At 38.1% G+C, this 13,729-nt stretch overlaps 1 long non-coding RNA gene across 1 annotated transcript in view; it reads left to right on the top strand.

Moving 5' to 3' along the window:
- Positions 1-13,729, top strand: part of LOC144798892 (uncharacterized) — an 877,268-nt gene that overhangs the window by 767,167 nt on the left and 96,372 nt on the right. The window contains exon 4 of the long non-coding RNA XR_013603690.1: positions 4,772-4,840. This is a non-coding gene — a long non-coding RNA (uncharacterized LOC144798892). The remainder of the gene's footprint in view (positions 1-4,771; positions 4,841-13,729) is intronic.

The following is a 13,729-nucleotide window of genomic DNA, read 5'->3' as shown; positions in this document are numbered from 1 at the left end:
ATGGACCCATATCTGCTCTTTCTCAAAAAGTATCTGCTCTGCATTATAATTCTTCTTCTCCAAGGTTTCCAAAATTATCCATTTTAGGTCATTACCAGAGTGCTGTAATTCAATGAAATGATTACTCATCTTTGTTGTACTCAACATTACTTCTGTGCTTGCATATTCTTTGTTTTCTTTTTTGGCATGTCATCCCTATGTATCGTAGGACTCTACGTGTGTAGAATTGCAGTTGGTATGATGTTTGATGGTCCAATTTAGATTTGGTAGGAGTTGAATGGTTTTGTTACTGTGGTCATTTTACATACCGAACATGAACTGCATGGGTAGTGCCCCTCAAAAGGGGCAGTGTCCCATAGCCTTGGGACAGGTTCAATTTTCGCAGGTTGTGGTGGTCTTGTGTGGACCAGGATATCTATTAGGTTCCTGGTTCTTTTATTCGCAAATCTGGGTTTAGGCCAGTTCAGTGATACTGATGTTAAGATTTGCCAGTTCTTGTTCGCGATATTTTTGACATCCTTTGAGGCTATTTTATAAGTGCTAACGTAAGTTACTACGTCCTTCGGTAGTTCCCTTGGTGTAATCTCCAGAAGGTTCTCTCTTGGTTTGGTTTCTAGCCATTTTCTGGCATCTGTTAATCGTCTTTTCTGGATAGTCTTGTTTCTTCAGTTTCTCACACAGATCTTTTGCTTGATTTTTGTATTCCCCAATGTCGCTGCAGTTTAGTCTGGGACGTAAAAATTAGCTGCATGGGAGTTGGTCTCTGAGTGGTCAAGGATGAAAATTTTTGTAAGAGAGTAAACTGTTTTTAGACGTTGGTTTGAAGAATGTTTTAGTTTTGATCATGTCATTTTCAATGTAGTTAGTTAAGTATAGAAAGTCCAATTTTTTGTTATCTGCTGTGTAGGTTAACTTCAGACATTCATCCCTGGTGTTGATCCATCTATGGAAGTCGGTTAGACTTTCTCTATCACCGGTCCAGATCAGGATGATGTTGTCTATATAGCGCCTCCAAAAGTGTATCCTTGGTAGGAAGGGGTTGGTGATGTTTTGTATGTATGTGTCTTCGAAATTAGTCACATACAGTCCTGCCACACTTGGGGCGAAAGTGCTGCCCATTGAAGTGCTGTGACACTGTTGGTACATGGTGTCATTGTATTAAAAAAGTTCTCCGTTGGAGCTAACCTGCAGCACTCGAGGACAAAATGTCTTGGTGTTTTAAATTCCCATTGTCCACTGAAGAGTAGAGTTTCTAGGGTCTCCAATGTTTTTTGTTGGGGTAAGCTCGTACAAAGACTTTCCACATCATGTCCAACAAGTAGCATCCTCTCTTCTGAATAGGTCTATTCTTTCTGGAGATTCAACAGGTCTCTGGTATCTTTCAGATATGTTGGTGTTTTCTGTACCAGGGGTCTCAGGTATTGGTTGGTGAATTGTGAGAGTGGTTCTAGAACTGAACCAATACCTGAGACAATAGGACGTCCTGGTGGGGGTCTTCGTTCTTTGTGGATCTTTGGGAGGGAGTAGAAGTAGGGTACTTCTGGTGTTTTTATTTTTAGGAATTTTGCCTAATTTGTTGACATCCAATCATTCAGTTCAGCCTCATCGACCATTAGTTCAGTTGTTCTCTGGAGTCGTTTTGTGGGGTTAGTGGTGATTCGTTTGTAGAATTTCACGTCCGAGAGTAGTTCTAGGCACTGTTGGTTATACCCTTCTTTGTTAAGTAGGATTATACACACCCTTATCTGCCGGCTTGATCACCAGTTCTCCATTTTGCCGAAGTTCATTTGGTGCCTGTTCTTCTGACCTTAAGATGTTCATGAAGGGTTTCTTTGTGTGGTCTTTTAGATTCTCTACTTCTTTCATAACTGCCTGCTCAAAGGTTTGTATTTCAATAGGTATCTGGTGGTTCATTGGGCAAAAAGTGGATTTTCGGCGCAGGGTTGTGTCTCCATCTGTGACATATTCCTCTTGGTTGTTGAAGAAGGCTTTTCACTTCAATTTTCTGCAAAATTCTGGAAAGTGTTTATACGAGCTTACCCCAACACCAAAAAGTGGAGACCCTAGAAACTCTACTCTTCAGTGGACAATGAGAATTTAAAACACCGAAACATTTTGTCCTGAGTGCTGCAGGTTATCTCTAATGGAGAACTTTTTTTAATACAATGACACCATGTACCAGCAGTGTCACAGCCCTTCAATGGGCAGCACACGCTAAGAGTATTGTCACGTACATCTAACACACAACTTTAGACACACTCAGGTGCCAAATGACGAGATCCTCGACAATAGCTTTAGCTGCACCTATATTGACCAGATATCGACACAGCAATACAAGCACTTTATGCGAAATTCCCAAAGGCTGGATTTGAATTTCGACAACACATAGTCAACTGCATCTTGTAACAAACCTCGAGTTGCCTCATTACACTACACCAGCCCATTTTCATTGCGCGCCAGCAGCGAGCTGAAGCGTTACTAAATAGGCCCCTCCCCCACCAAATTAGTACCGGCAGACTCAGGTACTAAGACATACTGTTTTATCTGTGTTTTGCTGTATCCTAAAGTCAACCACTAACAAAGTGCTCACCACTTACAATGTCGGATTCATCAATGCACAACATAAGGAGCTACCCCTGACCCCCTATTTGAGCACCATTCGGGGTTAAAGAATTGCCAGTTTTTAGTTACTTAATTTCTTCATTGAGCACAATTGAGTTCCTTCAATAAAATTCATCTTGGTTAATAGACATTATATTGAATATACATTATGAGATAGCATTCAGACATTCCTATTTGTTTCTTTTTTCTTTCTATTAGAACAGGTACTAATTCACCACTTCTAAATCGGGTGAAGTACATCCGATTCACTGAGACTGAGATAAAACACAACCTCCCCTCTCTTCTTAGGTCCTGAAGAAAGCCCCGTTGACCCATCTGGGCAAACCATAGGGCTGAAACATGGCAACCTTTTTATGGACACTTTAGGGCGGTAGAATAATGATAGGTCTTCCTACGTAGGACACTGCTTTTAAACAATCTCGAACCTAGACCAATTAAAATACAATCTAGGTATGCGAGTTATTAGCACCACCGTTATAACTCACTTCACTAAAGCACTTCCACCTCTATTTTTTCGTTGATCACTACTGCAATAACCAGGGGTTCACCTCCAGATGGAGGAAGCACACGACTGAAAAAGAAACCCAATGATGATGCTGTCTCGTTTTTAAAACAGGACGGAGAACCAAGATATACCGCTGTACGACTTATATACGTGAATGAGGGTTTTTTATCACTAACCTACACAAACGTTGCAAACCCTGGTTAATCAGGTCAAGTGATCGATTCTCTTTTGATATTGAGAACAGAGCAGTAATGTGAAAGAGACCATTAGTGTTGTCTTGTTGTGTTTCTCCCTGTTATTACATTTGTTTGCATGATTCACGTTTTGTGCTTATGTTGCACCGTAATTTGAAAGATTGAGAGGGGGTTTTTAACTGAGATATTTTTAAAAAGTGGAAATCATTTTTACATTGCAAAGGTATTTAGGTTTCTTTTTATTGTAACAATTGATATGCATTTTCAAATTATTTACTTTTAATAAAATCTTGGAAGAATCTAAAAAATCTTATCGTACTGAAGTTTGGATACACATAGTATATGAGCGAAAAGTTCTGGCCGGGTGTTTGATTGAATGGTGTTGGTAATCATGGTACTGTATCTTCCAAGGGTGAATCTTATTTTACAGTAAATAGCCAATCACATTATGGCTTGTCATCACTATGTACCACAGCACTTTTGTGAAATACTATGACAACAGATGTCACTAAGTTAAAATGCCTTATAACTTTAAAAATACCCTTCTTACCTGTAGTACTCAAAAGGACTGTCTGCATGCCATAATGTATTAATCTGCTAATTTCATAGGCATCCTTTCAACCGTTTTTGTGCTACATCCGATATCAAATTATATGAAAAAAGCATCAGTGGAAAAACTTGTTCTGGGAGACCTCCCTTTCATCTATGCGTCCCCTTGTCCAATCACACATAACTATTCATCCCCTGCAAATGTAGAAAATAGTTAAGGTCTAGAACGTTTTGTTAAGATTAGCGAGCAAAAATCAGAGGGACTCCTCTGCCTGGGAACCATAACTATAATCACACAGTGGTTGCGACCACTCTGTTTTTAATATATATATTTATGAGAAATGCTAGTCATCCTTCACATATTTAAGAATGTATTCAGTGATAATCAAATATATGTGTAGTTTTCTATTTGTCTGATGCCATACATTGTATTGTATTATTCAAAAACCTTTCTGAGCCTTAGAAAGCCCAGGAGCCATAATACTTAATGGTGTACATTACACATTTTCAGTAAGTGTAACTTAGTTTTTAAGCCTAGCACAGGAAAGTAGGATTTTGTGTAAAGAATAGAACAGGTATTTACGGATATGAATGATATCTCCCCATTTGGGCCATTATTTGCTTCCGTGAGGGGAAGATCCTGATGCCTGCACACTAGATACATTTCTACTTCACCTTACTACCATTTGGTTTTACTAAACTGACGTACAGAGAGACATTTTTTTATATACTCAGGCGATTTTACAAGTTTGTTAGCTCAAAGTTCTAACTAAGCATTTTTATGAGCCCTGGTCAGTTGAAATGACAATTTTCTTTTTATCCTTTGCTTTGATCTATACAATTTTTATTAAACCTAGTAGGATGTTAGTGTTTCTAATGTGTTGTGTTTTATTTTTAACAGATCAGATGGTGCAATTGGTGGCCTGAACTGCCTCCATGAAGAGAAACACGGGATCACTGTTCCAGCAAGGTAAGGGAATGCTGTACTTGATGTACAAAGGAAATTCATGGTTTTTAACAATATGGAAAATGTATAATGTGAATCAATTTCAGGCTGTGAAGGGATTTACCTATAAACTGCAAAAGAAATGTATTGGACAAATACTTATTTAGATTAAATAGCATGAGTGTTCACAGGTAACTAAAAGTTGCACTGTTAAACATATAAACTATTACGGTGCTGCTTATTATATAAGATATGATTAATTACAGAGATTGACCTACTGTGGAACAAGTTGTTCCAACAAATTAGAATGCAACTAATAAAACTGGGATAAGCCATCTTGTCGAATGCAAATAACCACTGTTTGATGTTCTGCAAGGGGTTTAAATGTTTCCAAAGCTGTTGTATGCATGGCCAGATCTTCTAGCTCACATCATTGTTCATCAGAACAATCATCCTCTTCTTTAGAAAACAGCTAAATGCCTGTCTCCTCAAGCAATAACTCATTAATATGTAATTCCATGTTCATGGGGCTTGGGATTAGCATGCCTCCATAGACATACCTAACGACTTTCCTCTCAAGGTTTGGCAACCTGTACCTCTAACCTTCTACTACTCAATGAGCCAACTCCCTAGCCCTTCCCCTACCCTTCTATACTTCCAAAGGAGATAATCCTACAGCTACTTCTGTAATGTTTCCCTACTTTAAATAGTAATCTAATCCTTTTTATCTAAATGTGTGCAACGTTGATGCACATATATATGCACAGAAGATGCCAGTTCAAGTCAGTGCAGAAAATATGCAGATTATGTCCCATGTAAAAGATCATGCACAGCAACTAGACATGCTTGCCTGCCTAATCCATGCCAAGTAATATATGAATTAATACATCCTTTTCAACAAGGACTCAAAGATGAAAATCATATTATTTGGATAACTAAACCCTAATCTTCACATCATTGACTGCCGAAGCTGCATAATCTACCAATTCCAGCACCCAAAGTAAAGAATCTGAGAGTCATCTACGACGCAGAACTATCAAGTGAATACTGGGTTGCAAAGCAAATATCTCCTGATTAAGGTTCAAGTCTACTTAAACACCTTTCATCAGAACAGTTTAGGTTTAACGCTATAATCAACATACATCAAGGCAGATAGATTTTGAGACTCAATGCAAAATACTTATTGTGGGTTCATACAGGCAGTTTAAAAAATTCATCACAAGCTAGGGGTAAAATACATTGGAAAAGGGAAGGAAGAGTAATGGAATTTCTTGGTTTTATGACTGCTTTATGTGTAGGTTTAATGGAAGTGATCCAAAATTAATAGGAGTGAGCATAACTCGAATGGGCGTAACTGTGAGACTGCGCGTAGTTACTTGAGAAGAGTATTTCTGCATTTAGCCCCGTTTTCTTAGCATTTTCTACTAGTTTCTTAGCGCAGCATGCAACCTTGTGCCCAAAAGGTATGAAAGGATTTATTTTTCGCTAAGAGATTTCCCCTAAATTATTCTTATTTATGTGAGCAGGCATAATCACATAATTATTGGTAATTATGCATGAAAGGCTAACGCAGAATTATCGGAATTACTCCTGTGCAATTGAAATTACTCAGAGACCTAAAAATTAGACAAGTCATCAAAGGATGAGACATGTAGCTTTGGATTATTGAACATTTTAGGAGACGTTTCAAGGATTGTAGGATCAGGGATGGTTTGAACAATTTTCAAGTTTCAGCCTTGAACAACACTCCCTCAGGTTCCTGTTAATGTACAGAAAATGTGGGGAGGTTCAGTTCTTTCACAGCCAGCTATGATTAAATCTTTTTTGCATGGACCACTCCTTGATTTGTACTTTTTTTTGGTTATTTTAACTTCTTTTGATCTTAAGTTGCCTGGCAGATGTTCCTGTCCAACTATGCACTTGTTTTGATCATTTTTTGGCTTTCTTAATTGAGATGTATCAGCATTGATTATAGTTACATTTCAATTATGCACCATTGTTTTCAAATGGTGTGCTTCAATTTCTGAAAGATTGTGAGAAGTCTCAAAATGTTTCCTTCATTACTGACATTCAAGCCTTTCTTGGTTGTTCTTCAATATCAATCTTTGAATACACCTTCTTGGATGCTTTTTCTAAAGATGGATATGTCCAAACTGACCTCTAGGGTGAACTAGCACTTAGTTGGTGTGGACTTGTTGAATTTGTCTGACAATCTGACCTCATTAGTTGGCCTAGTATTACCTAGAAGGCCATGTAATTTCTGGAACGTTTCTGAGATTTCAAATTTATTAAACTCAAGAATGATTTTATCACATATTTCATGCTAGTTGGTCTTATTGTCTCTAAGATCTTTATTTTTCACATTTTTGGCAACTCCTGTGGTGCTTTGCCAGCCTTAGCTGGCCCCTTCCTGTTGTGCAGGTATTTTGATACCTTTCTTTAGACTAATTTTTAAAAGTTGTAAATAGGTGGGCTTTTTTCTGTCATTTCCTTTCTCTCCTATAGGTTTTGTTTATGGTGTAGAAGCCTGGGCAATTTTTTGCTTAAATGTAGGTGTAGGTAAAGGAGCTCTTTTGGTTAGGGAGGTCTGGTTCTCACTAGTTTTTAACCTTTGGTTGAGGAGAGTGTTCCTGCATAGATTTTAACTCTCTTCAAATAGGCAGTGGCCTAGGTGAATACTTGCCGGAGATTCAGTATAGGGCTCTCAATATCAAGGGAAAAAGCTATATTCTATCTGATTTATTCTTCTGGTGGTACAGCTATTGAAAAGAATAAAGTATGTTCTTAGTCATCCCCACTTTACACATGTAATTGGCATTTCTCACATTTACAGGCCAGCTGTTCACAGGTAGCTGTTTTTGTAGAGAGACACAGTTCTTCTAAAGACAACTTCCTAGATCTGATATCATTTATGCTCTCCTCAATTAATCTACCAATCTAATCAAACTGCTTTTGAGGATGGTTATGGATATGCTTGCTGTGAAATTAATGTATTTCTGCTACTTCACATTGCCCTTCTTACCTTTCTGATTTGAAACTGCCTGATCTGATTTCTCATTCTGGGGCGATGGCAGCTTGGTGATTCATCTGCTTGAAAGTTCACCTCCTGTCACTCCAGTGGTTGACCATATTTAAGAATATTTTGGGAATTCTTCCTTTAGTCCCTGTCATTGGTCCCCGTTAGATTTCAGTAGCTTACAGTGAATTGTTGTATTCTGTGATATCAGCAACTGAGGTCTGACTGGTAGTGTATTTTGGGATCTGTTTAACCAACTTTGCAACTTGGATGGCTTTACCTTCCACTACAACCCCTGATCTATTGCATTCATCACCATATCCAGTGAGCACCCCACCCAATTCCCTCCACATTCCTGTGCTCAAGGAAGGCCTACCAATATTTAAGTTGTATCATATATTGGCTGTTGTAGGTGCACCTATATTGCTATGCCTAGGCTTTTGTAACAGCCTGTACATAGGTCTGGGACAAAGGTTTTAACATGACTGTAGCTAGTCCGAAACTGAGCAGCATTTCCAGTCTTGAGTTATAAGACGGAGATGTGCTGTTCATGAATAATGCTGGCTACCTATATTGTAACATATCAATTTGTTCTATTTAATTCACAGAGTATACTAGTCTCAGACCTGAAATTCTAGAGCTTAAGTACTGATCTAAAATCAATATCGGAAAACAGAATAACCTCACCAATCTTGGACAGATGGTCCTTAAACCAGAAAAAGAATCATCATCGAGCCAATCACAAGTACTATAGGGAATTGTAGACTTTTTCTGTACTGCCAAGCTTTTCCTAAATGAACATCTGGTGAGTGGGCCCAGATTCAGGTTAATGCATTGTAGGGTATCATACATTTGCATTACTTGTGTAGATGTTCCAGAAAGCATTGAAACGGTAACAAACTTGAGCACAAAGCTCATCATTCAAATAAGAAATGGAAATATTGCAGGTAAAAATATATTCTGGGTATGCAGCTACTAGGATGTACTAGACAAGGTACCACCACAAGAGGGGTGGCAAGCCTTATGAGACATGGGTTGGGATCTCTAAAACGCATTAAGACGGATCAATATGGAAGGTGGGTGACAGCTGAGCTTCAAATAGATACTAAACTATGGACTATATGCTCAGTATATGCCCCAAATATAGATGATCCCGAGATCTTGAATTACTTAAGCCTGGAAATAGCTGATTGGCCACCCTCTGTAATATTTTGCGGAGATCTAAATATGCATCTGGAAGGTGGAATTGATATCTCTACTGATTCTGTATACCCTGGCTTAAAAAAGAAAACATTTAAGGCAGTAAGAGGTTTAGTGCTCGAATATGGATTAAGGGATGTGGGATATGCAAAAAACCCTTTATCTCCTGGTTTTACTTCCTTTTCTAATCCCCATCAGAAATTCGTACAACTAGACTATTTTTTTGTGAATTCTGGGCTTATTAACAATGTCACATTTGAAATTTTTCCTTGCATAATCTCTGATCACAATCCCATAGTAATAGAAGTAGCAATCGAGAGTAGGTCTCTTCCAACTTTATGACCCTGGACATTCGATCGGAAACTATTAGTAGATTCAATATATATATAGAATTCATGACAAAATGGATTAAGGAGTTCTTTGCTTTTAATAGAGTAAGTGCATCTATTCAAAATATTTTGGATGCTTTTAAGGCAGGGATTTGTGGCGAGACACTATCCTACTCAATCGGGAAACAAAAAAGTATTAGGGAAAAAATAAATCAAAATTTTTATTTAGTACGAGAATGGGAGGAAAAACTAGCCATAGCCATTTCCACTTTACAAAATACTGAGTAAATAAAAATCGAAAATATTAGCCACTCATATGTCATCCGTGATATCCTCTATTGTTTCACGGTAGCAACACAGGTTTATTCCTAACAGGGACACAGCGGACCACGTTCTAAGAGTAATCAGTCTGATGGATTGGGCGCAGGGCACCAATACACCTATAGGAATCACCCTGTTGGATGCTGGGAAGGCATTCGACAGGGTGGTATGGGCTTTTCTTTGGGATGTCCTGGCTTTAAAAGGCTTTGGACCAAGAATGATTGTCGCATTGAAAGCTCTGTATCAGTCACCAACATCTTGTATTAGATTTGGGTCTTATAATTCTACCCCATTTCCTATTTTCTGTGGTACTCGTCAAGGATGCCCTGCATCTCCACTGCTTTTTTCTATTTATATCGATATCTATCTTAATCGGCTAAATCGGGCTGATGAAATAATGCCAGTGGAGGTTGCAGGTACCTCTTATAGGGCATTGGCATATGCCGACGACGTGGTAGTGATTACCACAGATATCAGAAGTGCCAAAGATTGAAGACATTGCGGCTCAGTTTGGTGCCTTTTCAGGCTATAAATTAAATCCTTCCAAAACTCAAACTATATTTGTTGGTCAAAACCCACCGACGGATCTTAACATAGTGACTACAGCAACGTATTTGGGAATTAAGTTAACAACTCCGATCTCTGATATCCCTAAACTTAATTTTATCCCTATTCTCAATAAAGCAAATACTACTCTGGAGCGCATTGACCATCTACATTTATCTCTACACGGCAGAAACAATGTACTAAAAATGTTAATACTTCCTAGATTTCTATACCTTTTCCGAACTATACCTCTCGAATTTCCAACAGAATTCTTTAAACAACTCGAGAGAATGGCTGCAAGATTTTTATGGGGCTATAAGCGTCACCGCAGAGCTTTTAAAAAGTTAACCCTTCCAAAGGTGAGAGGGGGATGGAGCGTTCCACACTTTCTTTTTTATTATCCAGCATCCATATTGCAGTTTATTAGCCCTTTAATTATCGGCACTAAAGCCCCAATGTACGAAGCACAATCTCCTTCTATCTATGAAAACCCTTTAGGGGCAGAGGCTCATGGCTGTCTGCTAAAAAATATAGAACCGAGCTATTACAAGAAGATTAAATTTAAGATTGTAGTAGCAGCATATCGGGCATGGAAGATTATTAAGCGACATCTGGGGATCCCAAAAATTTTGAAATATACTCCGTTGACATCTAAGCATATTTTCCCTGCTATCTTTAGGGATCATATTATGATAAAATGGTCTAAACAAGGAATTAACTCTGTTGGTGATCTATGGCAGAATGATGAAACGATTCCTTTTCGGAATCTTCAAGATAAGTTTAATATTTCAATTTCTGATTACTTTAAATACTTACAATTGTATAGCTATCTTAAAACTCTATCTCTAACTGCACGCTCAGGGTTTCAAAAGATTGACTTGATTGAGTCTTTATATAATAGAAGAAAGATTAGCTTCTTCTATATTATGCTGATCTCAGCTTACTCAGACGATTTGACTTCAGTACATGAACGTTGGGCGCTCAATCTCGGAATAACTAATGTGTTGATCGAAGACTCCATTTTGTTGGCTAACTCCATCCTCCTAACGGGCAGATCCCGAACTCAGCATTATATGGTTCTCTTTGATTTATATCATACCCCGGCAAAAATGTCTAAATGGGGAGCATCATCATCAATAGTTTGTAAAAGATGTCTGTTGGAGGCAGCAGATGCAACTCATATGTTCTTTCTTTGCCCACAGCTATCCTGTGTTCTTTCTGAAATTCAAATCTTTCTATCTTTAATACTTGGTAACATTGTAAATTTGACGTCAGAACTGGTATTGATAGGGCTTTCTACCAAAAATATATCAGATGATAAGAAAAAGCTGATATTTATTTGTATGTCAGTATATCGTGCTTGCATAACTCAAGAATGGATAAGCCCTGACCCTCCATCATTCCATATTTGGAGAGCTCGGCTGCTAGCCAAGTACAATCTGGAACGTGCTATCTATGCTACGAAAGGACGTAGTAAAAGATCTTTGGGGGAGAAAATATGGGGCCCAGTACAGCAGTGGATTCAGGGGGAATTGGAGGGCTAGAAGGCTTCACTTTCTAGGTTTTTGTCCTAATTTGTCTTATTTTATGCGTGCTTTGAGCACCTGTGGAATTGTATTGTTATGTCATATTCTTTGCATTCCTTTCTTTGATTGATTTTTTTTCTTTTTTTATATAATGTTTCTGTACCTGACTTGCTTGCAATTAAAAAAATATATATATTTTAATGGAAGCAGCAACTTTTTTTTACTGTATGCGGTGTAAAAACAGTACCCATGTGCTAGGAAATAGAAACAAGAGTATGTGACCTTCTTTATGAATCCGAGCCATTTAAAAGAGATAGCTTACAAAATGTTTAGATTACACACACCTCAACCAAAACGTGTTTTAAATTAGACAAATAGGTGAAAATGATGTATGTACATGTCACTATTTGTCTGTTTTTGTCATTCAGGCTGTGCAGCATTATGGGCCAGATGTACAAACATTTCATTTTGTGAAACTCTAATTGTGATTTTTTTGCACAAAATTAAATGTACTAATGTGTCTCAGACACATTAGCGATTCCCAATGGGTCGCACTTGACCTGTCTCATTAATATTCATGAGGCAGGTCGCAATTTGCGACCCATTGGGAATGGGCAATAACATAGGGATGGTGGCCTGCTGGGGAAAGCAGGTCACCATGTCTGTGTTTGCTTTTCACTGAAGCAACTTTAAAAAAAAAAATGTAGCCCGTTTTCCTTAAAGAAAACGGGCTGAGTTTCAAAAAGAAAAATGAAACATTTCTGTTTCATTTCTGTTTAATTTTTTAAGTGTAGACAGTGGTCCATTGGACCACTGCCTGCCCTTAAAAAACATTTTTGCTACCATTCTCAAAGAATTGTTTTGCATTTTGATCACAAAACAATCTACATAGCACTGTGACTCGCTATTAGGAAGGGACGCCCTTAGCATGCCCCTTCCTAATAGTGATGTGCAAGCCCTATTTTGCGAGTCGTAATACGTTACCGGCTCCCAAATGGGGCTTTGTGCATTTAAAACGGTCCGATTTAGGTGGGAACACTGCCACTGATTGGGGTACTTAGATGTATATTTCTTCATTAGACTTTGAACCAGAGGAAGTTCAAGAAAGGTAAATTAGCGAAAAAGGGAGAAAGCAGTGATAAAAAAAGATGCAACAAGAGATAAATGAACAGACGGGAAGTGTGGGGTGGTGGAAGATAGAGGACTTGCCCCAAATCAGCACTAGGCCCTTTGGCCGCAGTCGCGGGAAGTGTGAAACACTCTGTGCCCCTGCACTTATTTATATATTTATCAATTACGCTCTGAACAAATTCCGTCAAAAATATTTTGTTTCTTCAACTCCAACTACTTCTGATAAAGTGTTGATGGAGAAGTCTCTCGTCTAAAAATCGACTGGAGGTTTTTTAAACTTTTGAATTATGTGCATAATCGTAATCGCTGCAATTCAGTGCCATTAGCACCTAATGTGGTCTCTCCATAAGCAGGAAATACGTCACTCTTCAGAAACTACTCACAGTGTGCCCATATTTTGTTAATTCAGACGTTGTCATATCTTTTTTGAGGTTTTATCAAATGTCACATTTTCAAAGTAAGATAAATACAAACTGAAAATATCAGAGATTTGCCATTTACAAATTAAACTAAAAATGAGCTGCGGGAAGTTTGGATATTAGATTTATCATTGTAAAACTGTTATATTTTAACAAAGGAAAGTAATTTCAAAAACTGCTGTGCACATTTTCTTTAAGGATAATTGATTCACAAAGACATGGGGATGTGGAACCAAACGAAAATAGATAAGCAGCAGGACCCCTGTTTTCTTCCGTTTATAGTTAAACAAACTTAACGCTAGGAACAGAGTCATTCTTTGAACATGTCTCAAAATCGAAAAGAACAACGTGCTTATTTTACACTTAAACTGTTCACGGAGAGCAACTGTAAAATGCACAAGTATAAATTCAAACACCAATGCGAA

This window comes from Lissotriton helveticus, chromosome 12, assembly GCF_964261635.1.
Source record: "Lissotriton helveticus chromosome 12, aLisHel1.1, whole genome shotgun sequence".
In the NCBI taxonomy this organism is placed as follows: domain Eukaryota; kingdom Metazoa; phylum Chordata; class Amphibia; order Caudata; family Salamandridae; genus Lissotriton; species Lissotriton helveticus.
This window is presented reverse-complemented; position numbering and strand designations above follow the sequence as displayed.